General features: G+C 37.4%; 1 protein-coding gene across 1 annotated transcript in view; it reads left to right on the plus strand.

Annotated features, from left to right (window-relative positions):
* The first annotated feature begins 1,164 nt into the window (after positions 1-1,164).
* The window catches only part of RARB (retinoic acid receptor beta), a 313,192-nt gene continuing 290,185 nt past the window's right edge, over positions 1,165-24,171 (plus strand). The window contains exon 1 of the mRNA XM_066319996.1: positions 1,165-1,256. The gene's annotated coding sequence lies outside the window, so the exon portion shown is untranslated. The remainder of the gene's footprint in view (positions 1,257-24,171) is intronic.

A 24,171-nucleotide genomic window follows, 5' to 3' on the forward strand; every position in this document is an offset into this window, starting at 1 on the left:
AAGGATCTGAGAATGACTTAATCAAGAAATATTAGCATTGAATCCCTTTTACCTGCTCTGTGTATTTAAATCACACTCAGAATATGTTTTCCAGTATTGTACACAGATTAAAGAAGATGTTTCCTTTAATTTTCAAATGAAAGGTGAAATGCATGCCTTGTTGAGGAAGCATAAGAAGAAGGCCAAATATCACTGGATTCAGATGAGAAATATGGGAGCAGCTCTGCTGATTCTTACCAGATTGTGTTACAAAAACAAAATATGTACAAATCAGACTGGGTTTTTTTGGTTGTGTTTTACAATTAATTTTATCATTAGGTGTGTATTTTTGATTTACTATATTTCCTTATATGGCAAGCCAAATAAGAGAAGTATTTCTGGAGTAATATTATGAATACTAAGGCCTAGACAGGCAGAGCACTTTATTAATTCAACACTCATTGCTTTGTACTGCTGCTGATACAGAGGGGAAAATTATCTTTTGTGGATGCCCTTTCTTCACTCCGGTAGCATTTGGGACCAAGAAATTCTCTGCTGAAGATGAAGGACAGTACAGAGCAATTCCTTCTCCATTTTTCTTTCTCTCCCTCTCTTGACTGTGATCTTGTCCTGCTTTTCTTGTTGGGTGGGAATGGTTTGAGAGGAACAGTGCCCAGTTGGATCAAAAGGATTGGTAGCGGTCATATACTGAAATTACATTCCCTTTTTTTTAAAAAGAGAGTAGAATTTTCTTGTGTTGATGGTTCAGCTGCAAAGGTGTTCCAGCTTTTTCCAAAGTTAAGCTGAGTAAACTTGGGGAAGTTAATTAAATATGCTTGGTGTTAATGCAAACATGGTTGACTGCCCCTGGAATTCCCTTTGGTGCTCACAGGGAATTTTGGCAGGGAGAACTATTTCTTCCTTGAGATGGAACTGAGGTCAGTGTTGCAACTGATGGGGTGGGAAAAAGAAGAAAGGAAGCGTGAAACAAACCTGAGACACCACATTTGAAGAATTTAGTGAAGCAGTGCTGTGGTTTTGATTTCTAATTTGTGGATATTGGAGATACTGTAAAGATCTTCTCAATTTTGCTCTGAGTATCGTTGTTCTGGTGATGACTATGTTTGCCTCATTCCTTCAGAACTTCATTTTGTAACTGTTCTTTCCCCATATTCTTCCAGGATATCAAACTGGCTTAGCTCCATGATGACTATGATGGTGTGAAGCTCCTTCTGACTTGCCTCCAGGTCTCAGGAGCAAAGGTACAGTTAACAGGGGTAAGTTAAAATCCACTCACAGAACCCCCTGAAGGAAATGAAGACTTTAATTAGTGCCCTCTCCTTTGCATGGCAGTCGCTGGTACATTTCTCCCTTCCGAGTTGCTTGGTCCATGAACAGCAGGCTGTCAGTGACAGAGAAAAAGGAATCCAGAAATCCAAAAAGTGGAGTCACTTTGAAACTCTAGTGAAAAGTTAATGAATAGAGCACTTACAGGGAGATACCAATGCAGGCTGTGTGTGTCATGAAAGCACTTTGAAAGTGAAAAGTGCCCCCCTGTTGGTTTGCTCTCCTTTTAACTGATCTCTTTGAAAATCTACTTGGAATCACAGTTGAACTACTGTGATAAAATATGTTTTTGGTAGATAAAGTGGAAATAATACACATCTAGCAATTGCTAGTGTTGCTGGAAATAGTAAGCACATGTTCTAACAAACACAAATTCCCATTTCTTGTTCCATCCTAAGGGCAAAGTACCCTTGGTGCAAAGCCCAGGGGACCAATATAGTCATTAACAGATGGAGGGGGACATTAATCTTCTACCCACAAATCTGCCCCAGCACATAAAGCAGGGAGCGTCTGTTGTGAGGAGTGCTAGAGGTTGTATTAAAACATGATAGTAGTTTATAATCACAGTGCCAGCCACTCTTTCTATACATTGCTATGTTTTCTTGGTACTCTGTGTCTCTGGATTTCACTTTCTTAATCTATGTACAATAGAGAGTGGCAGTGTTTCTGCTTTTTTTAGATCCTGGCAGAATTTTCTCCCGACACTCTTAAAATCTCTCTTTTGCCGTAAGCACTAGAGTATGTTAGGATATGCTTTAAGTACTTCTTTATGCATAGGGAGAAATGTACCCTTTTTGTTTGCCATTCAGTCTTTCTCATTTGGCAGTCAGCTAAGAGACAGGCATGGTTAATGAGGTATCTCAGCGTCATGCTTTTATGGGAGCATAGTTAAGGTTAGGAGTATGTCCAGTCTCCAAACTGCCGAGTGAGCATTCTGTATTTGGAAACAAATGCCAGCTGGCAGTGGTTAAGGAGTGCATGCTTATTCTGCTCATGGATAGCCAAAACATGCTCCCTGCTGTGTGCTTTTGGCAGCTTTGCACTGGCAATATGTCTCAAATGCCAGTTGCATGTCCTCCTCCCAAGTGTGTCCCATAAGGCATGATTTAGCCTAAATAAAATTTTGCCTCTGTTAGACTTGGTAATGTATGGAAAGAAGGAGACCACCTATTTTTGAAAATCAAAGTATAAAACACCTGTAGTACATTAATCATCTTTTTATTTCCACTGTAGAAATAATGTATTTTCATATACTTCCTATGATTTGCCTTAAATTTCTGAAGATCTGATGATTTTTGTGGCATCAATTCTCAGGCACAATAAGATGAAAATTTTGTGTAATTTATTCTCAATAAGACTGCTGGTTGGAATTTCAGACCTAAAGTTTAGTTCATATTCTATTTACTTTTTATTTATATATAAAGCATATTAAGTTTATTTGGGGATCTAATTGTACTTATCTGGTCATTGTATTAATTATATTGGTGGTCAAATTAACTGCATTAATTTGTGGTCTGAATATAAGCATCACCTCTTACCTTTCTTTTTATTTGTTGAATTGTTTTAAATCAGTGGACATCTAAAGTAGTATATTTTATTGAAAAGATGTCTTATGTGTAGGCAGACTGACTTTTACAATCAAATGTTGCAAATTATAGGCTAGTTTGGGCTGGAAAGGAACCTTTAAAGATCCACTACTCCATGTGCTTAGTTGAATTATTTGAAGCAGTCCATAAGTTGTGGTGCATTGGATACTAAATCTTAAGAACCTGAAGATACATAAATTCAGTCTGCATTTCTTTGTGATTTTTTTCTTCAGTGACAGTATAAAAAAATGTAAAAAAAAAAGGATAGTTTGACAAAAAGGCATAACACTGAAGACGTTCAATGCAATACTCAAACAACTGTGTTTAGATTTAAGTCAACTGTATTAAGGGTGGAGTAAGCAAGCTGTGCTTAGAACTTGGCTTTAGAAATACCTACATAGTTAAGCTTTTTATTGCTTTTTCTTCAAGAGGTTTGAAGCAGCCTGATACCACTGTCATGTAACTTTCTCCCTCTCTCTGGCAAGAAGAACTCAGTTCAGGTTTTTTCAACAGTTAATCTAAAATAGTACAGGTTTCCTTGTAAGTACTTTGTCCCATCCATCAACCACCTATATTCTGAGTATCCAAGGGGCGTGGGCATCTTTGTCTAGGCACTTGAATGCTTTCATTGTTGCCTGTGCCCTAGTGGAGTTGGGAGTCAAATTTTGCTGTGATCTGTGTTGATGAAGCACCGCTGCACATTTGTTAACTGTATTCATGCTCTAAAAAAACCCTTGGGTATGACGTGCAAAAAAGGTATTTTAGAAAGTAGGTTGCAAAATCAAACCCTCAGAAGTTGTGAAATGTCAGATTTATGTTATTTTCTTCTGTGCCTGTAATTGATGCAGGAATATAGATCTTGCAGCTTTAATTTCACCACATCCTAATTGGATAACTCTTATGTTAAAAAAATGTGTGGCATGGTTGTGGTACTTTGTAAGTAGCACAGTACCATTTATGTAGGAGGGAAAAGAGTATTCACAGAAGAATGGTTATAGAATTTGGTGCTAAGTTATTATGTACGTGTAGAAGATAAACAGAATTGGTTCAACGGAATTTAAATTCCATGTCAGCTAAATATATTTGCATTATATAAACTTAATGTGTAAAATAACTGTTTTCACTGAAGTTTCTCCATTTATGCTGGTGTTGAATTCTGCCTCTAGTCAAAAAGAACTTTTAGAAAAAGTTCTGCCAACACAGTTTTTTGTCTTGGAACAGATTTGAGGCTTGCCAGCAGTGTTATTTCTTTTGAGTTGCAGGAGCAGCTCTAGTTACATGCCAAAATATGGTCTTATTTTTAAACTGACAAATAATGAAACCTATGTAGAAATGGAAACTTTGCTGAATGCCAAATTCTGACCACATTACTCCCATTGGAACCACTAGGACCAATTTTTGCAGTCTGCACTGTCTTTATAGCATTAAGGGTTATTTCACAATGTGGGAAGTACTGGAAGAAATGAGTGTAAGAAAAGCAGGAAATCTGCCAAGGTCCATGTCTTTTTTTAAAAAATTGTTACAACCTACTTGCTGAGATATGTTTTTTGCAGATATCAAATTTAAGCAGATTTCAGTTATGGCCAGCCACCCTCCATTTCAAAAGTGTTATTCTGTAGAGAAGAGGCAGATTGAAAATTTTTGATACCTAAATATTTTGAAAATAATGATCATTTCATGAATTGGCCTGTTTTCCTAATGCAGTCAGCTATGAACTTGGGGGCTCTATCTGTCAGACTTCTTTCCTTCTCATTTTTCTTAATTTTTAAAGTGTTTGTCCAATGTTCAAAACAGAATTTTAAGGTTAATTTCAGTAAGATAGGGGTTAAAGCAGATGGAGGGGGTTGGGAAATGGAAATACAGTATTCAAAAAGTGATTGGTTTGCTCCAGGACTATCTTCCTCAGATACTAACCCTGGTAAAAAAGGCCCAGGTGTTTTGCCTCTAGCAGTGTGAAAGCACTCAAATCCGTTGAGGGCTTTGAGAAGAGGCTCTAGTGATTTTGGACAGTTGTTGACTTTCAGCTTGTGTGAAAAAGATAGAACAGGTCTGTTATCTCACCATTCTGTGCAACAAAAAGGAAGCAAAAAATTGTGTTATTTATCCAGAAGACTTCCTGAATGTGTTGCATCTGGAGTCTGAACTTGGTCTTGTGCTGAAGTCTTCAGAGCAGTTGCAGAGGTAAGTGTATTCAAGCTGCCCTCTGCAAGTAGGATGAATGCTAAAGGAGAAAGCAGTTGCCATTCTAGGAGTTTGAAGGCATGTTCAGCCAGGTCGTACAGATTGGCCAAAAGTCTGCTAAGACCTGAAATGTTCACTGATTTTGATGGCTAAGCAATTGCTCTGGCTGCATCACCAGGCAGCTGTGGTCCTACTGTCCGTGACTGATATCATATGATAGCATATTGCCTAGCAAGAGCTCTGTGCTCTTGACACTGATGTGTTTGTAGATCAGGGCAGCTGGGCAGTGTACTGGCACTCAGGGTTTTCATTGCCACTTCTCAAGGATGACTCGTGAAGAGCATTATTAGCAGTGTACCTGCTTGGGAATTGCGTAGGATTGCATAGTCATTCATAGGATTACAATAGAGGCTGGTGTGATCATCTGCCCTTCCAAACCTGCTCTTTTTTGGTACTGAACTTTTCATTATGCACAGCAAAATCTCTTATTTGAGGAACTGAATTCACCTTAGGTGATGTACAGTCCTTCTTAGACTGGAAAATGGACATGATGAATTTATGTTCTGAGCAGAGATATCCGCTTGGCTCAGATGGCAAGTTTCAAACATAGGCCTTTGGCTTTGTAGATTTACACTGCTTTTGTGATGGACTGGTGGTACTGCTTCTACTTGGAGTAGCGTAATATTTGTTACTTTTATCTCAATTCATAAGCTGGTTCTTCATTTTGTACCTAAAGGGAATTAATAATAGTCTTCTGTAGGCTTTCTGGCAGGGCATGGTCAGCCCTAGGGATCTTTGACTGTAGTAATCTCATTGACAGAAGATGTAACTTGCCATAAATTGGATTTCCTCTTTCTGAACCTTGAAATGACCTATGAGGTTTAGAAATAAATGAAGATTCAGGGTGTCAAAAGGCAGCTAGAGACTAAGCTCCAACTGACTGAATTTGGTGCATAACTCATATTTTTTTTTCTTTACAAAACTTAATTTTTACTTGGTCTGTATGGTGTTGGAGGAGGCAGCAAAGTAGTTACTTTCTACTACTTGGTTCTGTAATTATAAATACACTGACTTTGGTATGAGAAACATCAGACAATAAGTCTTGGTGATGGTTAAGTTAATTCACTCTTAGAAGTTCAATAATTCATCTAAGAAGTGTCAGCAGCTGGGTCTTGTTAATGGTAAGCCTTTCATTTCTGTTAAATCAATTGTGAATAATAGGATCCTTCAGAGAAAAATGATGAAGTAAGCATTGATTTCCAAATTGGGTGTCTGATATTGGAGCATTAATAAAATCTAGAGCAAGCAGGCAACTAGGACCTCGTACACTCTGATCACCTAAGTAGTAATCAGAGAAAATCAATATTTTTTTTTTGTATGCTGCTAGATCTGTTAACATTTCATTTGTTGTCATTCATCATTTTGTCTATAATTTCATTTTTATAATTGCTTGAATTTTGGGGGGCTTAATAGTATGCTTTGAATCAAGCATTTACTGTCAAGCTTTTGTGAAACAGATGTGGCATTGTCATACTGTCTATTCTTTTCTAGCTCTCTGTCTTACTATTTTTGGTGTTTTAATAGCGATGGGCAAAATAAACTCTTATGTAATTTCAAATGAGGTTAAATTTTCTTAGAGGAGTTCCATGTGGGCTTCCTGGAGTCCTCTGTTATTCTTTTTCTCTACAGTCACGTTCAGTCTCACAGAGGTGTTCTGAACGCCTCCAATAATGGTGAAATTCTGTTAGAGAAGAACAGTTGTAAAGAACATCCTCAGAACTGTCAGACTTCTGGCATGGTTTCCTCTGCAACATCTTCCTTGGACTCTTGTTCATCAGCTACAGCTTCTGGCTCTGCATGGTTTGTTCCAGCCTTTCTTGTGCTGTTGAAGAGGTCTGTGACTGTCCAGATGTGTCACAGGAGGTGACCAAGGCTGATGTGGCCGGATTCTGGCCCTCGATGGCTTTAATACAGAGAACCAAATTTTGCTGTCAAGGGCTTCAGTGAGTGGTCAGTGATCTGAGAGGGAGTAGTTGATGGTAGTACATCCATCCCACCAAGCCATTTGTGGATGGGATACCTGTACACCTTGTGCTTCTGGCCTCAGGGTTGATTGGGTTTTGTAATGCACTGTGGAGGTTACAGAATTGTGAGTACGGAGTTTATTTGTTTATTTGTTCTAATTGCATTTGAAGGCTGTGTTCAGTGAATATTTAGAGCTGCTAAGTGCTGGCTTTTTCTATCCAGTATTGTGCTTACCAGTGATCCCATTTTCTTTTAAGCTGTATTGAATTGGTATGCAAACCTGCATACAATCAAATCTGCTTGCTGTTGAAGTCAATAGGAGTTGAGGATAGAACTGGACCAAGATTTGGCCCATAAAGCATAGCAAGAAAATTTAGCAGTTATAATAAAACTCTTAAGGCAAATAAAATGTTCTAGCAGGTGTTCATAAATGTGCTTTATGCTCATAGACTCTGTTAAATGTTAATACTAAGGTCCTGCAGAAGCTGCACGTAAGGACTGAGTGAAGGAAGCAAATATCTGTTAAATGTGCTGTGCAATATTGTAGCAAAGGTGGGTGGCAGTGCAATGCCATGCTACCTATTAGACTGAAATATGAAAGCTATTAGGGTTTCTGCTGAATTTTCATTTTGTGAAGGAGTAGTTTTCAAGAGAGAGCATACCGTATAAAAAAAGCCATGTGTTGTGCAAAACTAGATGCATCTTTGTCAGTGTATGCACTTTTCTTGGATGTATACAGAGCTTATAAAGGACAACTGCTAACATACTGCATTAGCAATAAATTAGCAATAAATTTAAAATAAGACAATACTTGTGAGGAAAATAATGGCTGAGAAGCAGGGTGTTTTTTTTTTTTTTTTTTTTTTTTTTTTTTTTTTTTGGTACTTAATTTTCATTGAATTGTGTTTTTTTCATGCCTTAGATGAACCCACAGGCAGAAGTCCTAACATGACTTAAAACATGTTTTGAGAATAATGGGTCTTGGCAGGATTTTATATTTAGATCTCTGTGGTAGGTTAACTCTTTTTTATTTATTTATTTATTTATTTATTTATTTATTTATTTATTCTGTCACTTCACCATCAAAGCACAATGAGGTCAATTTTAGATTTCCAGGAGCTTTCTGACCTTCATCCTTTCTGGCTTCTAGGAGAAGCATCTGTTGACTTTTTCAGCAGATATTGCATCGTACCTTGACATCTCGTACTGGCTTGCTTTCTTGTAGCAGTTAATTTCATTAGGATTCAGGTCAAACCCACAGGACACACAAAAAAAATCTGAATGTACTGGAGTCAGTTTGTAAAATGACACCATGAATGTGGCAGTCATTGTTAGAATGTGTTTTGTTGGTGTTTGAGTAATTGACTTGGTCATCAATGCTCAGTCACTATGTTGCAGGATAAAAGCAACCACATATTACGAAGATACTCTCTTTTCCCATTAACAGCAGGATGGCTGAGTGAGGGGAGGTCTTTCACACTTAGCTATACCAAGTAGCAAACCACCAAGCATCTCAGTGGTGCTTGTCACTGTCACAGCCTCCACATAATGTCAGCCTCTTCCAGTGTTGCCTTGGCTTGCCCTCATGTTTGTTTCTGGCAGTGGCAATGCTAACTTGTGTTTTTTTGCGTTTTAGTGGATTTTTTTTTTGGTTGGTTGGTTTTGGTGGTGTTTTTTTTTTTTTTTTTTTTTTTTTTTTTTTTTTTTTTTTTTTTTTAAGCTTATGTGTGCCAGGTTATTTTGAGGCTGATCTCCTCTCTCTGGTGGTCAGTGATGGGACCTGTGGGAATGTCCTGAAGTTGTAACAGGGGAGGTTTAGCTTGGATATTAGAAAAAGGTTTTTCACTGTGTGTGTGGTTGGGCACTGGAACAGGATCTCCAAGTCACAGCACCAAGCCTGACTGAGTTCAAAATTGTATGGACAATGCTCAGAGTTCAAAAATTATTTGGACAAGGCACAGAGTGTGATGCTTTGGCTGTCCTGTGCAGAGTCAGGAGCTGGACTCCATGATCCTTGTGGGTCCTTTCCAATTGAGAATATTCTGTGAAAAATTTGCTTTGTTCTACCTTGTTGTAAAAAGGATTGAAGCATGTGCTTACATGAAGGATTTCTCATCACTTGCTTTCTTAATGAAGTTGCAGGGACTGATTTTTTTTTTTTTTTTTTTTTATCCTCTGTAGTAATGCAGCACTTGTATGCTTGTGGATTTTAAAAGCAAGGTCATCATCAGCCAGCATGGATCTCTCAAGTAGAGTATATATATATATATTTTTTTTTTTTTTTGATCCTTCTAGGTCAACGAGGTCTAGGAGAGAAGCAGGGTGAGGAAAGACTAGAAACTCTTTAATCAGGTGAAAAATATGTCAGTACTTCTCTTGTAAGTAGTGGCACTTCCAGGATAGTGATATTCATGCAGAACTTTTAATCCCTGCAGTACATTACAAATGCCTTGTCTGAGAATTAAATGTTAATTGAGGCCATTATTTGATGAGTGGACAATTTATATAGTAAAGTTATTTGAAGTAATGGGCCATGAATGCATTTTGTTTATTAACTTTCCCTGTGCTCATTCTTCAATATCTTTTCTTATCACAGAGCAGGCATTTTAAAAAGGAAGGCTCCCCAGTGACAAAGATCTTCAACAAAGTGTGTTACTTATAAATAGTATGTTTTGTTGATTTTGGGAACAAAACAGCATACAGCTGAAGAATGAGCTTTCAGGTAAATTTCTAACAATGGAAGAATGAGCTTTCAGGTAAATTTCTAACAATGGAAAAAATAAAAATGGAGAAGAAAAAAATTTTTTTTGTCTTTCAAACCTTGCATGATTCAAGTATTTTGATGGTCTCCATTTTGAAGATGAGAAACTAGGGAAAGGAAAATGATTTACTTTGTCTGGGATTATGAAGGAAGTCTGGCAGACAAGGAAATTAAATTGAGATCCCCTAAATGTCAGGCTAGCTCCATAAATGCTAAAATATCCTTCCTTTCTTGTCTGAAATGTCTGTCAGAAATGTATAGTAAAGTTTAGGTTTTGTAGGATTTCCATAGGACAACTGCTTTGTGGCCTCCAGGGTGTGAATACACACAAAAAGAATGACTCTTTGAAGTTGAGACTATTTTATCTATTACTAAATCTGAAAAAAAGATAGCACAAAGCCAACATACTTTTAATAATATTTTGGATTTCCTCCTGTAATTGTTTAATGGAATTAATATGAGTATTTTAGCTATAAAGTTGGACAGCTGCAGCAGGATGTGATTTAACCAGGATACTGACTCTTCTTCCAATACATTCTGGCAAACTTTGCAATGTGCAATGTTACAAAAGTCCACTTATCTGTCATGTAGCTCTCATACACTTCCTTCATTTACAGTTATTTATCTTTTTATTTCTTTAAAGGCCAAGTGGAAATTGCTCCTCAGTTCTTGGCTATGATAAAACTCAGTGCAAGACAAAAACCTTCTAGAAGTTCCCCTCTTCTTCCCAGTGAAAGATGCTGGGAGTTGTACATGAGCAGTGCTTACCTGACGAAGGGCAGCAGAGTGTAGCTGTACTACCCATTTGTACTACCCATCCTTCAGTACATGCTAAACCAGTGCTTTTGCAGTTCAGTCTTTTCCTTGTTGGATCCAAACTCTGATTTAGATACTTTTTGTCCAAGTCAGGATAACACAGACTCATAGGATAGTTTGGATTAGAAGGGACCTGGAAGATCATTTGATCCCAACACCCCTGCCATGGACAGTGATGCCTTCCACTAGATCACACTGCTCAAAGCCCTGTCCAACCTGGCCTTGAACACTGCCAGGATTGGAGAATCCACAGCCTCTTTGGGCAACCTTGTCCAGTGCTTCACCAACCCCACAGTAAAGAATTTCCTTCTCTGATCTGAATCTGCCTTCTTCCAGTTTAAAGTCATCACCCTTTGTCCTGTCACCACACGTCCCTGTAAAGCGTTCATCTGTCTTGTAGGCCACCTTTATGTACTGGAAGGTGCTCCAAGGTCTCTGTGGAGCCTCATCCTCTCCAGGCTGAACAACCTCAACTGTCTCAGCCTGTCATTACAGGAGAGGTGCTCCAGCCCTCTCATCCTCCTCCTTCTGCTGGGGCCCTGGAGCTTGCCACAGTAGGGTCAGAGTAGAAGGGGAGAATCAGTGGCCTGCCAATCTGTGCTAACTCTCATTTTCCAGTGGAAAATGTTTAGATTTTGTTTCTGGTCTGGTGTGTAAATTCTGCAACGATTTACTATTCTTTGATGGAGTGCAGTGCATCTAGGCTCTGGACTTTAGAGTATTGTCAGATAAACACAGTAGAAAGAGCTAGCTGTTCATGAGTGTGGAAGTATAGTATTTATATAATGACCATTGCTAATGATATAGAGAGAATATGAGAGTTTAATGTGTTTTCAATGCCATTGGGTTGACCTGATGATCTGCAGTGCTCTCTGCAGCAGGGACATGATGTTGGATGTGTTGCTTTGTGCCCTGCTGGAGGCAGCAGCTGAAAGAGCCAGCATCTCAGCCAGTTCCTGGGGACATCAGATGTGATGTGAGCCAGTGGGACTCTGCCAAGTGTTAAATTCTGTCTCAATAGCTGGGACAGGTTTGTGAATTCCAGTCAATTACAAAATTGTGTATTGTCTCTCTTCTTATAAGGTGCTGCTTTCTGCCCCTTGGTAATTGTGTGGTGTCCAGAGCTGTGTGTCTGGGAAAGCTTGCAGGACTTTTGCAGGCCACCAGGTTCAGTCTGCGGACAGTTGGCTATAGCAGGCAAAGAATGGTGATAAATGATAACTTGAAACAAACCACACATGAGGTCTTGAATGAAGTCAAGATTGAAGTAATTTATTCTAGATGATTTGAACAAAAAGGCAGCACTTACCATTTTAAAAGAATACCTTATACACTCATCTTCTAAAGATAAAAGCTATCAAGCATAAAACCAAGATGTTACACCAGATACCAATTACTGTGGTTTCTTAATGTGCTTGTGTTTTTTTGTTTTACATTTATTAAATATTTAGGAGTTCAACTGTAGATATTTTTAATCAAAATCAGAATTTTCTCACAAAATGGGTGATTACATCATTTGCACATTTATATTGTAAGACATTTTAACGATATAAGCATTTTTTCATTTAGACAGCAACCATAATAAATTGAAATAAAATTCAGCCTAGATTGATGTTCTATGTGTCATGTACAGGGCAAGTCCCATCTATAAAATGTGGTTTGCCAAGGCAGCAATATTAGTAGCATTTGAATGTTTTTCTTATTAAGGAGAAAAATGGTCAGCAACATCAATACCGTCTGCTCCAAAGACCATGGTAAATGGAAACTGCCTGCAGCACATTTGAATTCTTCACTGTATTTGGGATGAAGGTACGATGCAGGCAGTGAGAATTTTTTTTTTTTCCCTTGAAAATTAGGATAGACTATTACAGTTCTTAGGATGAAAGAGAGAGGCTGATTACAACATAATGGAGTGTACCATATTCATCTCTTTGAAATATGACCTCACTCGGCCTTTTCCATTTTACAATCGATTCTCTCATTCCCTTAATGAACCTGTGCGTTCATGAGTCTTCCTTGGAAGTATGCACATGAAGTATTACAGTAGCAGAGAGTAATTGTCTGACAAGCAACTGCAAGTAAAGTGTCTCTCTTGTAGTCTTGTTCAATAACATTATGGACCGTTAATGCACTGGATCAGGTTCCATATTGTTTTGTTAAAATTATGCAGTCATATTTTTCTTAGTTGTTCATAGTGTTTCTAAAGTTGTAGCTTCAGAAAACTGGTTCAGCATCCTCTGGTTCTATTTCTTTGCAGAACTGTGTATATGTGTAAGAGATGGGCTCTCAGTAAGGTACTCCTGCAAAGTCAGTTCATTGGTGCCAGGTACTGAAATTGGACAAACTATAATATTATGTTAAAGGAAGGGCTTTTTGAGAAGAAAAATGTATAAAGTGATGTAGAGAATTACTTGAGGCATCATCAAGTAATTTTTAAAGGATCAAACACCTAGTATGTGACTTTTCGATTTTCAACTTCTTTTGACTATGTGATGTGATTACATATAGTAAGAAGATACTGTTAATTATATTGTGTGTTTTGTTTGTGTGTCTCTATGTGTATTTTTGGATATACTTTTAGTATAAACATGGATTGTTTATATAACTAACTAATATGTATTATATATAACCATGAGTAACATGCAAACACTTCATAGGTGCTTGAAGCATAGCATATATGTATGTGTAAGTATACATATATGCGTATGAATAGTTTTACTATCAACTCACAGCTGATATCTGGCTGTCAACCTTTCCAAGTTACTGCAAAATGCTAAGCCACCCACTGGGTGACACTCACAAATACCAGATACCCTGGGTGGTATCCAGGATGAGATGGCAAGCCTAGAGCCTGCTCTGATCACCGCTGGGAAATCAGGAGAGCAGGGAATGTGGGACAGACTGCTGCATGCCCCAGTCTCACTCTGTGTCCAGAGAACATTTGCAGACCCCTGAATGCCTTTGTAATGACAATTTCTTTGAAATTCTAAGCATTTGATCTATTGCCACTAGCACTGATCTGATAAAAGTGACGATGAAATAAAGATTGAACTCAGAGAGAAGCAACAGTCCTGTCTGTTATGTCAAAAAAGTTGATTTGTCATGTTAGGAAGTGGCATTTCCTTTTGATTAGACCAGAGTTATTGTCCTAAGGTGTGAAGATGGCCTTGACCAGCAAACCTGTTTTGTTTCTCAGCTGTTGTTCTGCACCAGAGACAAGAAATAAGTAAACCTAACCTTAATTTTATAAAACATAATACAGAGGAAACCTTAAGTTTTGGATCACACTAGGCCTATTAAAAGTTTGTGTATTACATATACAAAAGCTTTTTTTCCTTCTAAATTAACAAAACCTCTCATTTTTAAATCATCTTTCACTTTTGGTGAAACTGATGTTCCTGAGCAGTATGATCCAAAATTTTTTGCAAACACTTCAGTGGTTGCTTTTTCACTTGTCTCTTTTCCTTAAACCTGATGCATAGGACTATGGACCTGGTTAGTTTCTAGTTACTTTGAATTTGTGTAGCGGACTCCCTGCAGGATGAGCCATCTTTTTCCCCGTTTAATGGAAAACTTGGAACACAGTAACTTTTTGTTGTGGTTTGTTTCATTAAAGGATCTTGCAGCTGGGTGTCAGGATGTTTCATTGTGATAGGAAGTTCATCTGTAATATTAGGCTTTAGCTGAAAATTGGAGGTGATGGGAGTGTTTTGTTTTTTAAGTGTAAAGAAAACTTATGCTAACAAGTTGCCATTTTTGTTATCTGGGAAATTGTGGTTTGGATGGTTGAAAATTTGATCAAGATATTTCACCCAGTTTATTTCCTGTTATTTATTCTGTAGTTGGTATTGCTTGCAAAGGAGTGACCAAAGCCAAGAGCTTGGTCTTACAGAAAGTGGTTTTACCTGGACGAGTCCCAAGAAGTGTGCAGCAGAACCTGTGCTGGGACACTGACCATTGCTTCAGGACATAAACTCTGCTTATGGTATTTTTGTAATGTTGCAGCATCTTCATTATCTCATCATTCATGTAGCAAACACGCCCTTCTGTTTCCAGCATCCTGATGTATGAATTGACTGAAGCTCCATTCAGAAAGCATATGCTCAGTGAGGGAACTCAAAGTGTGTGGTTGGTGATGACATCCAAGCCTCAGCCTATGTCAGTGGGACTGAAGGTGTATTTAGTTGAGGCTTTCCATGAGTAGGAATGGGTTCATGCTGAAATGCCTTCGAGTAATGAAGAATTAAATGATCTGTTCAATAGCATATTGTGCACTCTTCAGAGAGCTTGGGGATGAGTTTTTAACCTTTATTACTGCTGAAGGAAAGGGAACTGTATGCTTGTCTCAATCTGATCAGAACAATATTACATCAGGTCCTCAGAAAACAGACTGAGAAGAATCAGTATCTCTGTCCTGAACTATTTCAAACCCGTGATACAACATCTTCCTGGGAGGGCAGCTGGAAAGCCTAATCCACATCCTTGTGGCAAGTTGTTATTAAGTGTTATTAAGAAGACTTAGGGAGACTTTTGGTTAAGGTCCATCTTTCAGAAGATTCACATGTGCTTAGATAATTCACATTTTGTATTTAGCAGATAGCAGGAAAAAGGAACCATTATTTTTCTGCAGATATTCTAACAACAATGTTCAAGAATCAAATGCACAAAGACTTCCTTATTCTCTTCAGAGAATTAAAAATAAAGTTCTCTTGGTCTCCAAGTACTTTTAAGTTGAGATTAAATTAAAAGACTGTATTTGTTCTGTTATTTGTTTTCTGATTTTTATTAGTTTATAAGGGTCATGCATTTTAAGATTTTTACTTTGCAGTCACAGGGCTGAGAAACAATATTTAAGAATGTGCTAAATTGTAGCAGCACAATAAAAACTGTAGACTGAGATTGGCAGAGAGTTGGCATTTCACTAGATGAAGTCTGAAGAACCAATCTATAGTTGCAACGTGACAGTTCAAGGAAGAAAGGAAGCCACATGTCTGCAGCAAATCTGACTTTTACGTCCACTTTTTACTATATTGATCCACTCTAGAAATGAAATAATGTACCATTCTTTTTCTAAAATATTCTGTTCAGAATTGCTTCTCTTAAGCATTTTATGATTGCACAGTCTGCATTTTAAGTTACTGGATGGCTCTGCTTCCAAGTTTCAGTGATGTTTGTGACTTGCTACCTACACTTGTGATGCTTTAAAGCTTTTGCTGATAATAAGAAAGTACTAGAAATGTGAAATGTATTTCTTCTTTGGATGTATTCAGATGCTGAGCTTATAGCTATGCTTATAGCTTAAAGCTATTTTAGATTTAGAACGCTGTAAGATAGAAATGATGCTGTGCTTTTTTAAAAAAAAAGATTCCTATAGGAGTATTTCTGAATCATTAATTCTGATGACTTTAGGTGGAAACACTGTTGCTAAAATAACCAAGGACAAGCTGTTTGTGAAAACGTGGAAGAAATTCACTCCTCAAAAAGAGACAAAGAAAAGTGAGAGTGGAGAGTGAGAGTGGAGTCTAAATGCAGCACTTGCTGCTACAAAATTGTGTCTGACCCAATGGAGCAATATCTGACTGTAGGCTAACAACAACTTAGCTAAGATTGTACCAAAGAACCTGCTGAAATCTTGGGAATGGAAGTGCTTTCTTTATACATCTTAGGTGCACTTGTGAGCTGACATTTAAATGGACACATGTTTGTGCAGGATGCATGTGAGCTCTTAGAAGCATTGCTGTTTGCAGGCTTTTGAGGTTAGAAGAGTGCCTTTTGGGACAAATGGCTTTTCAACAAAAGGAGTGAAGTTCATTTGTGTGTGTAGGATTTCAAGCTGTCTTGTTGCCCCACTTTTGGATTGCCCAACTAAGGGCTGAGAAGAAAGAAGATGTATCAGTTGGTGGTGGAAGCAGCATCCAGACAGGCTTAGTTGAAATATTGTAAGAATCTGATGTTTCATATCAAAGCATAACCTCTCCTTTCCTTGATTGTATTGCTGCCTATTGAAAGGGTTTGTTGGATCACAGGATGTCTGTGGCCCTTTTCTCAGTTCAGAGTAGGATTCTCCTGGGAAGAACGGCAAAGAAAGGTACATAATATGATAAAATATAATAGATTGTTATGAACATTTCTAAAACTAGGTCTAATAAGTAGGTACAGGTACAGCTCAAACTAACCCAGACTACTGTTTTGTGTCAGAAGACATTAAAAGGTATGAATTTTTCTTTGCTCTACACTTTGAAAAAGATCTTACCGAAAACTGCTCCCTTGTAAGAGACATTTCAGAATATGGAATAGAGAAGCATGAGGCAGACTTAATCAAACTCTTTCTTCTGCAGGCGTTGTGGCACAGTGCAATTCAGAAGTTTTACTGTCTTCTAGGGTGTGTGCCGTGCTCATTGCCTCGTGGACATCATAGAAGGTTAGTAGGAAGATGTAGAAATATGAGTAGTAGGGTGAATGTTACCAATGCTACTTTTATGTCGCCATTCAACAGACGAATAAAGGAATGCTATAATTTGTGAGTGATAGAAAATGAGTTGGAGGAAGCCTGAGAAACACTAGGGGATATCTAGCAAATCTTAGGGAACAGGCATTGTGGTGGCCGATGGAATTTTGCAGCTAACAAATCCAAGTAAAAACTTCTGAATACATAATTTGACCTAATTGCATGTTGCTGAATATTAAATTAACTACATTTGCTGCAACTGGAAAGCAGGCAAGTTAAGCTTTTGTCTGTCTCTCTAGAAAAAACAAACAAACAAAAAGAAAGTGAAATTAACAAAAAATTATAAAACAACGACAGTATTTTCTAGTTAGTGGTTACTGCTTGTTTATAATATGTTGCTTTATAACAGGAATTATTTGGTTTTTTTGTGAATCACTCTTAAAAAATGGAATAAAAATAGAAAGGCACTTCAGGATGGGCAGAAGTGTTTTGTGGCACTGGAAGGAATTTCTTGTGTCAAGGTACTGAAAGAAATAAAACCAGCATAGTTAAATTAGAGGATGAGCAGTCAGTGTGTGGGGGGGTGTATAAATAAATCATGCACTTTAACTTACAGCAAGAACAAAGAACTACATTGAAAGGCAGTAAATGAAGATAACTGATTTAAACAGTGGGCGTTTTTTATACAATGCATAATTAACTTTGGGAAGTTGTGGCAAACTAGATGTGTTGGTCTAAATGCATAAATTCAAAAAGGAAAACTGACATTTACATCGCTAATTAGAATAGATACAGTAACAGAAGTTAGAGTGAATATGCCACCACAGTGATTTAAAGCATACTTATATGGAAAAACAGCTCAAATGTACTATGGGCAAGTTATTCTGTACTTGTGCCTTATAGTATACCCTTCTTTTCTGTGGTACTGTAGGCACTGTTAGGCCCAAAGGTTACATTGCTAGATCACAGCTCTCCTGTGTCTGACTTCCTATTTTTATCGTTTTTGGTTGTTTTTTCCTTTCCTTTGTTTCTTTCTTTCTTTTTTAGAATTCTTAGTTTTTATGCAACTGCAATGCCGAGAAAGTATGTAAGTCTTCTGTGAATACCAAAGTCTCAAGCTTCTAGTAATTCAAAAGGGAAGAAATGGGGGAAAAAAAAAAAAAGATTATTTTTTTGAAGTGCTTATTCACAGAAGAAGACTTATTTTTGAATAACGAAAGCCTCTCAAATATCTAGTGATACATTATTTATGTAATTGAGAGTGTATTCATGGAAGTGCCCTCAAGAAAAACAGATTTTGAGTTATACCAAATAGTATGTTCAATCAAGGATTCTCTACACAGTTGTCAAAACTGTGTTCCAGGATGGAGTGTGTACTTTTATGCGTTAACTGACTGTGGATTATTTTTTCTCTTCACATGAGAACTGACAGTGATTTGGATGAGCCTTAAATCCTGGATTGTGGTGTAGCTTATGTATTCTTCTGAAACGAAGTAAATATGTGGGACTTATTCAAGTCCACTAGCTGTTATGAATATATATGCTTCTCCCAGGACAATGAGCACAAGCAGCTACTGCCCATTCATAAATATCTTATTCTTCCTATTTGTAATGGGACTCCAAAGACATTCCTGTTCTCATGGCCAGGGCTGCATTTGCAGAGAAACTGCATATATTGTGTAGTGTATAGTTATAGTTTATGACATTTGCTTTTGTTAGGATTCCTTCTGGGTAATCAGCATTTCAGCCACAACTCATTTTATTTGGAAAATGTAATCCTAGTACAGAAGCATGTGATTTTTTTTTTTTTTTTTTTTTTTTTTTTTTTTTTTTTTTGGTGAGGGAAAAGCAATGGAGTCACAAGCATATTATTATACTAAAACTGACTTGGATATTTGTGCAGGGTGGAAGTGGAAGTGTATGGATTCCTTGAACATAATGTTCCCCATGATTCCTTCATAGATTTTTATCACTATAGCATAGTTGTAGCTTCTTTAGTGTTAAGGATCTCGCATTTGTACAAGGTGAAACTATTGCACAGCCAGCCCTACTTAAACACATGTACCATTTTCATCTTGAAAATTAGTAGAAATTAGCTGATACTGAACTCCTCTGCTTATTCATTGCAAGGTCTGGGTTTTTAGCTCATGTATGAAATCAAAGTCGGACTCTGGTTATAAGCTTCTGTTTCCTTTGCATGTAGAGAATATACTGCAGAGAGGGTCTGGCTGGACATAGGCCCTGGGGCTGATCAGTTTTAGCAGCTTCATGATTTTCTATTCTTCAGATACAGTGTCTGTCTTTACCTCCAAAATGCCAGGTGTTTTTCCCCTCAGAATGCGACCATAGGTGGAGCACTGTGAAAAGGGAAGGATTCTATTGCAAGAGGTGATGCTGTAAATTCTCCTGTGTGCATATGTAACTTCTTTTGGCTTAATGGGAAGCTATGCACTCACATTGAGGATGAAAGAGAGTCCTTTGTTAATATCAAAGAGCCAATCAAGAAAGATTTTTTTTAAATAGAAAGCCTCCTGCTGCTTCCCAAAAAACTTCCTTTTGTAAAGCACAATGATAAATAATCTTCTTTGATCATTATATTTCCAAGGGATACTGTTTTGTACTGCTGCATTCAGTGAGACTTGTGAAATTCAGCTGTGTTTGATTAGATGGGCCAGTAACTCTGGGAAAAATGATGTGCTGGGCTGGTTCTTTACAGGCTCAAGCATCAGATGCTTTAACTGGGTAGCTCTCCAGCATATGTTTCTCTGACCTGCCCTTCCAGCTGCCAAACTGGAAGAATAGCAAGGGTTAGGCTTGAGAGGTATTGCAAATACAGCAGGGCATGAAGGGGTACTTGACACGTTTTCCTGATAAGTGCTGTAATTCCTACCTCATCTTCAGACTGTGTGTGAGGATTATAATCACTTTTGCTTACTGTGCATTTACTGAAAGTGCTGTGGCAGATCTGTAAGATCCTGTTTTGTCTTTGAATTTTAATGAGGCTTTATTGTTTTCTACAAAACTGTTTAAAAAAGCTTCAGGTATTTAATATTCCTTGAAAATGCTCCTTTCTGTGAATAGACAGAAATTAATTTTAAAATTTTAATAAACCATTTAAATTTAATAAATTTTATTTGCTTATAATTTTTTGAAACAAAGTCAGGCAAATTGCTGAGAATTTCCCCTCCAACAATGTAAATTTCTCTCAAAGATAAAATTACTGAGGATATGGGGGAGAGCACTTTATCCCTCTTTTTTGAGGAAGTTGTAGTAAAAGATGTTACTACTTACACTGTTAGGTAAAGGTATTAGGTACCTTATGCCAGAAGCAGAAACTGCCTGATAAACTGGAAAGAAATGAAATTGCAACCCTGTTCCAGAGCATTTACAAGGAAACTAATTTTAAGCTCATGCATTCCTCATTAGTTTTAACAGAACTAATCATGGACTTAGCTAAGACTGTTAAAGTGCTCTACTGGTTTAGCCATATTAAAGTGATTTTTTGTGATAGAGTGCTCCAAGATTAAAAAACCTCCTTAATACAACTTCTCTGACTAGAGCACAATGGAAGCATAAGGAAGGGGAGGAAAGTGCCCATCTGAAGACAAAGTGATAGTTGTGGGAGTTTTGGTGGGGGTTTTTTTGTATTGGTTTTTTTTTTTGTTTGGTTTTTTTTTTTGTTTGTTTGTTTGCTTTTCTGTTTGGTATTGGTTTTTTGGGTTATTTTTGGGGGGAGCCCATGGATATTTATGTTGCATGACATCACATTTGACGATGTGCTTCCACTCATTAGAAACTTTGTGTTGCATAAAATGTACATGGAATTTTCTTTCTTTCTTCTTATTAACAACATAGCTTACTGAAAATGGAAGACCTTTACAAAAAGTAATTTGATTTTGGCCACAAAACCATTTGATTATTTTCAGGCACATTTTCAGTTGGTTTTAATTTCTTGTATTGATACCTGAAGTCATCAATGTAAGATCAAGTTTTGTTGGCCTTTGTAATGCTGTAGGAGCGATGTACACTTCTGGAAAAGAGGCTCCAAAATGATTTTCAGTTACAAAGGATACCTCAAGTTTCCTGAGAATGTCAAAATTAAAGTCATTGAAAAATGCTTGTTTTTTCTTTTGTTGCAGTTTCTAATATTAAAACTACGCTTCTATTACACTGACCAGTATCTTTCAATTATCATCTCATTACAGTTATCTGTAGTATTCCTTTGTAACTATTAATGGAAACATATTTTTGTGATATCTACTGCAGTTTTTTTAAAGTGAAATCTTAAGATCTTTTTGGGGATGGTTTGTGCTTCTCTAAAAGGGAAGAAATTATGCAATGATTTATGTGATTGGAGAAGTCACCTTGTGCATTTTGAAATAAGTGGTAACACAGCTGATTGAATATTATGCATGTTGGCTGGGCCATGCCAAAACAACTCGAAACCCGCCTGTTAAATATATGAATAGTCTTTAGGTGGAAAATAATGATCAATACAAGGAATTGAAAGGCTGCTAACATTGGAAGGAGCAAGAAAACTCAACTGAACAAGCTCCTTTAGCTTTTAGTGCTATGTTTGAAAGGACAGGAACTTAATTTTGTGTGTTTCTCTTAAGTAGCTTAAGGCATCAGAATCCCTGGTTACTGATAATTCTAGCCTTCATGTTTTAAGACAAATCTGAAAAAATTGTTTCCTCTTTATGTGTTAGGGGAGGAACAAAGAGAGTAATTACCTGCATTCCCTACTTCTAAACAAAATATCTGTAACATGTTGTACAATATAACAATACGTGACATAGTACTATGTAAACAATGTATGTTATTTTCCCTAGATCTGAATCTTGCTAGGTCTGATTATCTCATTTATATTAAAGGTAATAAGAAAATACAATTTTTTTGACTCTTGATGCCTTGGCAGAGTAAAGGTCTTAAGGATCTCTTTCTTTTACTGCAGTGATGAAAAGCAGCCTTATAAATACAAGTGAAGGTTTGGCTTAAGGTTTTAGGTTGTAATCTCCTTTGTGTTTAAAAGCATTTGCATCCTTTTCCATGCTTTGTCTCTATTAAAGAACAGTTTAACAGTACAAAAGGATGAACATCATTCATTTCGTCTGAGGCTAATATTGCTATTTCCCTGCAAAAATGTCATTTGTGTCACTGCATATTGTGCTCTTAAATTCTGTGATCTTGTTCACCACGCCTTTCTGATTGTCCATTAGCTCTCATCTTCTAGCAGAGGTAATTTGTGCTGCATGGATACTGGGAAAAATGCCTGAAAGAACTGAAATATGTATCAAAAATATGATACCCTGAATGTTTGGCTCCTTATGTACTCCTCCCTTTAATAATGTTAATTAATACCAAGCAACCTAAGACATGAAAGTCAAGAAACTGGGGGAGGGAAAGGACTGGGAAGGAAAGAAAAAGAAGCCTTTTTGACAGGCACACACCAGGAAAATGCAAGGTTGAAAGTACTGTGTCAGGTTGCATCACCTTATCGTGCATTGCTCTCATTCAGTAATTCAGTGCAAATATGAACACTTTGGGTCTGTTTCATTTCCTGTCACAGCAAACCAGCTTCCAACTTGGGTTGTTGTATAACACTTAGATAAATAAAAGGAGTAGTAATTTTAGAAAAATTCAGTTATCTGAACATGACATCAGCTTAGTACATTTCCCCTTCCACCCATGAAAATTGGGAGAGATGGTTCAGACAGCAATTTCAATGAGCTGCAAGTAAAATTTAAATAAAAATAGTAACTTGAATATACTTAAACTAATAAGGAAGGCCCCATATGCTTTCTTGCTGAGGATAACTCTTTGCATTGCATTGGCCTTTTTTTTCCTCATCTCTAGATGGCTTATTTCTGTTTGTTTGGGTTCTTTTTTTTTTTTTCCAGACAGTGGAAATGCCTCCACTCTCTAATGAAACTCACTAATGATGGCTGTACAAACTTGTCTCTAGTCCGAGTGGTTCCTCTCTTGGTGATCTCCCTTCTCACTTTTTCTTTTTTTTTTTTTTTTTGGCGTTACATGGAGTGCAGTGGTTTAAGTTTTTTCTTCTGTACCTGCTAACACTTCTAATTCCTTTTGACAACTGCCAGTTTTCCAGCTTTATGAAGCTCTTACTGTAGGCAAATGTGGCATGTTTGGGGCTCACTCTAACTAAGGTTTAAAACAAATTTTATGTCAACATACTGCTGTTCACACATATAGAGCACATTTTAGGCATACAGTGTTGTTAGGGATGAATCAAACTAACAACAAAAGGTGCAGAAGGTTTGGAAGGTGAGGTTTAGAGCTGAACTGAGCAGTGTCATTCCCTGAAAATGGTTTCAGCTGTTTATCTCAAGTCAGCATTTGGTCCTTATTACCACGTTTCTGCATGTCTTTATACCTTCTACAGCACACCATTAGTTGCTTTCTAACTGAGATCATTAGTAACTTGTCACAGCTCACTCTTAAGAGACATGTCAAATGCCAGCTCTGCTTGTTTAGTGTATTTGGCTTGCTTGGCAGGTTCTTAACCACAGGGTGCAGGATTTTATTCAGACAAATTACTGAGCTTTTACATTGCTCAAGTTGCCTTTAGGAAAGCATTTTACTGAAGAGATTTGACTTTTCTACCAACTGTTTTGAGAAATGTATGGCTGGTTCCATATTTCAGGGCTTATTCTGAAAGTGAATGATGAAATTATTTTGGAGCTTATTATTTCCTTACTGTGGGATCATTGATGATGTTGGATTTTCTTTTTCCATGCTAAATAATGCTGTACTGAAGACCAAAGTTATTAGTTGCACATATAGGCTGTCTATTTTTGCTGCAGTTTATTCCACTTTCTTTGATTTGTGGGAAAGCCAGTTAAACTTCCCAGGGAACTTGGATCCCAGGGAAGTGGGAGCTCTCTTGGTGCTCTGTTGTTGACACTGGGAGCTCATCTGTGCATTTCCAGGAGAGTTTCACCTAATTCTGTACAACTAATTAATAATACTTCATTGATAAGTAGCAGGTGCAACTGTTGATCCTG

Source organism: Sylvia atricapilla, chromosome 1 (assembly GCF_009819655.1).
Source record: "Sylvia atricapilla isolate bSylAtr1 chromosome 1, bSylAtr1.pri, whole genome shotgun sequence".
In the NCBI taxonomy this organism is placed as follows: domain Eukaryota; kingdom Metazoa; phylum Chordata; class Aves; order Passeriformes; family Sylviidae; genus Sylvia; species Sylvia atricapilla.